This window comes from Ovis canadensis, chromosome X (assembly GCF_042477335.2).
Source record: "Ovis canadensis isolate MfBH-ARS-UI-01 breed Bighorn chromosome X, ARS-UI_OviCan_v2, whole genome shotgun sequence".
NCBI lineage: Eukaryota > Metazoa > Chordata > Mammalia > Artiodactyla > Bovidae > Ovis > Ovis canadensis.
This window is the reverse complement of record NC_091727.1, coordinates 68,680,311-68,684,141: the sequence shown is the minus strand read 5'-3', so window position 1 is coordinate 68,684,141 and position 3,831 is coordinate 68,680,311. Positions and strand designations below refer to the sequence as shown.

The following is a 3,831-nucleotide window of genomic DNA, read 5'->3' as shown; positions in this document are numbered from 1 at the left end:
TCAAGGCTGTACATTGTCACCCTGCTTATTTAACTTATATGCAGAGTACATCATGAGAAAGGCTGGGCTTGAAGAAGCACAAGCTGGAATCAAGATTTCTGGGAGAAATATCAATAACCTCAGATATGCAGATGACACCACCGTTATGGCAGAAAGTGAAGAGGAATTAAAAAACCTCTTCAGGAAAGTGAAAGTGGAGAGTGAAAAAGTTGGCTTAAAGCTCAACATTCAGAAAACGAAGATCGTGGCCTCTGGTCCCATCACTTCATGGCAAATATATGGAGAAACAGTGGAAACAGTGTCAGACTTTATTTGTTTGGGCTCCAAAATCACTGCAGATGGTGACTTCAGCCATGAAATTAAAAGACGCTTACTCCTTGGAAGAGAAGTTATGACCAACCTAGATAGCATATTCAAAAGCAGAGACATTACTTTGCCAACAAAGGTCCATCTAGTCAAGGCTATGGTTTTTCCAGTGGTCTTGTATGGATGTGACAGTTGGACTGTGAAGAAAGCTGAGCACCGAAGAATAGATGCTTTTGAACTGTGGTGTTGGAGAAGACTCTTGAGAGTCCCTTGGACTGCAAGGAGATCCAACCAGTCCATTCTGAAGGAGATCAACCCTGGGATTTCTTTGGAAGGAATGATGCTAAAGCTGAAACTCCAGTACTTTGGCCACCTCATGCGAAGAGTTGACTCATTGGAAAAGACCTGATGCTGGGAGGGATTGGGGGCAGGAGGAGAAGGGGACGACAGAGGATGAGATGGCTGGATGGCATCACTGACTCGATGGACGTGAGTCTGAGTGGACTCCGGGAGCTGGTGAAGGACAGGAAGGCCTGGCGTGCTGTGATTCATGGGGTCGCAAAGAGACAGACAGACACGACTGAGCGACTGAACTGAACTGAACTGAAAACGTGGTAGTTGAAGTCATTGAATGACATCATCCAGAAAGGAAGAATGGAATAAGAAAGGAAACAATATTGGAACCTTCAGTGATCCCCTAATTGTCTTAAACTGGGATCTGGGTTCATCTTACTATTACATGGAGAAATATATGTACATTCATGTGACTGAAAACTGAATTTGAGAACTTTTCATTTTTCCTATCCATAATTATTTACTCCCTTAACTTTTTTGTCACAAGCATTAATTACTCTTGAAGAGCAAAAACAAAAAGAGAAAAGCATCATATTAAAGGAATATATCATAAAATTTGAAAGAGAAAAGATTCTATCTCTATGAATATAACAAAGTTATTTTTATTTCTCTGTGTTTCATTCCAGTTTCTACTCCTATATTTTATTTTTTTAAAAATGTGCTCACATAGATATAATTGGAGATCATACAAGATTTTTGGCCCTTTATTACAATTTGCTTTTCATTTAAATTTGGTTTCCATGTATATCCATTTTCATGTTGTATGGAATTCCATAAGATTAATGTACCATAATTTACTTAGTTCCTTATTGTACCAAATATAAATTCAAAAATCATCAATAAGAACTTGACTGATGCTTCCCTTCATTCCCTCCTAAGGACAGTGATGAGAATGATGTAGAATTCAGTTCTGCATAATATAGGCCTCAGTTCAGTTCAGTTCAGTCCCTCAGTCGTGTCCGACTCTTTGCGACCTCATGAATCGCAGCACGCCAGGCCTCACTGTCCATCACCAACTCCCAGAGTTCACTCAGATTCACATCCATCGACTCAGTGATGCCATGCAGCCATCTCATCCTCTGTCGTCCCCTTCTCCTCCTGCCCCCAATCCCTCCCAGCATCAGAGTCTTTTCCAATGAGTCAACTCTTCGCATGAGCTGGCCAAAGTATTGGAGTTTCAGCTTTAGCATCATTTCTTCCAAAGAAATCCCAGGGTTGATCTCCTTCAGAATGGACTGGTTGGATCTCCTTGCAGTCCAAGGGACTCTCAAGAGTCTTCTCCAACACCACAGTTCAAAAGCATCTATTCTTTGTCACTCAGCTTTCTTTACAGTTCAACTCTCAAATGCATACATGACCACTGGAAAAACCATAGCCTTGACTAGATGGACCTTTGTTGGCAAAGTAATTTCTCAGTTTTTTAACATGCTGTCTAGTTTGGTCATAACTTTCCTTCCAAGGAGTACGCGTCTTTTAATTTCATGGCTGCAATCACCATCTGCAGTGATTTTGGAGCCCCCCAAAATAAAGTCTGACGCTGTTTCCACTGTTTCCCCATCTATTTCCCATGAAGTTATGGGACCGGATGCCCTACTAGTGTATAAATATAGGCCTGCTAGTGTATAAATCCGGAGAAGGCAACGGCAACCCACTCCAGTACTCTTGCCTGGAAAATCCCATGGATGAAGGAGCCTGGTAGGCTGCAGTCCATGGGGTCGCTAAGAGTCGGGCACGACTGAGCGGCTTTACTTTCACTTTTCACTTTAATGCATTGGAGAAGGAAATGGCAACCCACTCCAGTGTTCTTGCTTGGAGAATCCCAGGGATGGGGGAGCCTGGTGGGCTGCCATCTATGGGGCCACACAGAGTCAGACACGACTGAAATGACTTAGCAGCAGCAGCAGCAGCAGTGTATAAATAGTGTTCGAGAACAGCATGAAATAGTGTATAAATACTGTTCATGAACAGTATGAAAAGACAAAATGATAAGATACTTTAAGAGGAACTCCCGGGGTCAGTAGGTGACGAATATGCTACTGGAGATCAGTGGAGAAATAACTCCAGAAATAATGAAGGGATGGAGCCAAGGCAGAAACAATACCCAGTTGTGGATGTAACTGGTGATAGAAGCAAGGTCCAATGCTGTAAAGAGCAATATACTGCATAGGAACCTGGAATGTCAGGCCCATGAATCAAGACAAATTGGAAGTGGTCAAACAGGAGATGGCAAGAGTGAATGTTGACATTCTAGGAATCAGTGAAATAAAATGGACTGGAATGGGTGAATTTAACTAAGATGACCATTATATCTACTACTGTGGGCAGGAATCCCTTAGAAAAAATGGAGTAGCCATCATGGTCAACAATGCAGTACTTGGATGCAATCTCGAAAATGACAGAATGATCTCTGTTCATTTCCAAGGCAAACCATTCAATATCAGAGTAATCTAAGCCTATGCCCTGAGTAACACTGAAGAAGCTGAAGTTGAATGGTTCTATGAAGACCTACAATACCTTTTAGAACCAACACCCCAAAAAGATGTCCTTTTCATTATAGGGAACTGGAATGCAAAAGTAGGAAGTCAAGAAACACCTGGAGTAACAGGCAAATTTGGCCATGGAATGCGGAATGAAGCAGGGCAAAGACTAATAGAGTTTTGCCAAGAAAATGCACTGGTCATAGCAAACACCCTCTTCCAACAACACAAGAGAAGACTCTACACATGGACATCACCAGATGGTCAACACCGAAATCAGATTGATTATATTCTTTGCAGCCAAAGATGGAGAAGCTCTATACAGTCAACAAAAACAAGACTGGGAGCTGACTGTGGCTCAGATCATGAACTCCTTATTGCCAAATTCAGACTTAAATTGAAGAAAGTAGGGAAAACCACTAGATCATTCAGGTATGACCTAAATCAAATCGCTTATGATTATACAGTGGAAGTGCGAAATAGATTTAAGAGACTAGATCTGATAGACAGAGTGCCTGACTGGTTCCAAATATGAAAAGGAGTACATCAAGGCTGTATATTGTCACCTTGCTTATTTTACTTATATGCAGAGTACGTCATGAGAAACGCTGGGCTGGAAGAAGCACAAGCTGGAACCAAGATTGCTGGGAGAAATATCAATAACCTCAGATATGCAGATTATACCACTCTTATG

At 41.7% G+C, this 3,831-nt stretch overlaps 1 pseudogene; it reads left to right on the top strand.

Moving 5' to 3' along the window:
* Window positions 1-2,773: 2,773 nt before the first annotated feature.
* On the top strand, window positions 2,774-3,564 carry LOC138929948 (craniofacial development protein 2-like; annotated as a pseudogene).
* The last annotated feature ends 267 nt before the right edge of the window (window positions 3,565-3,831 follow it).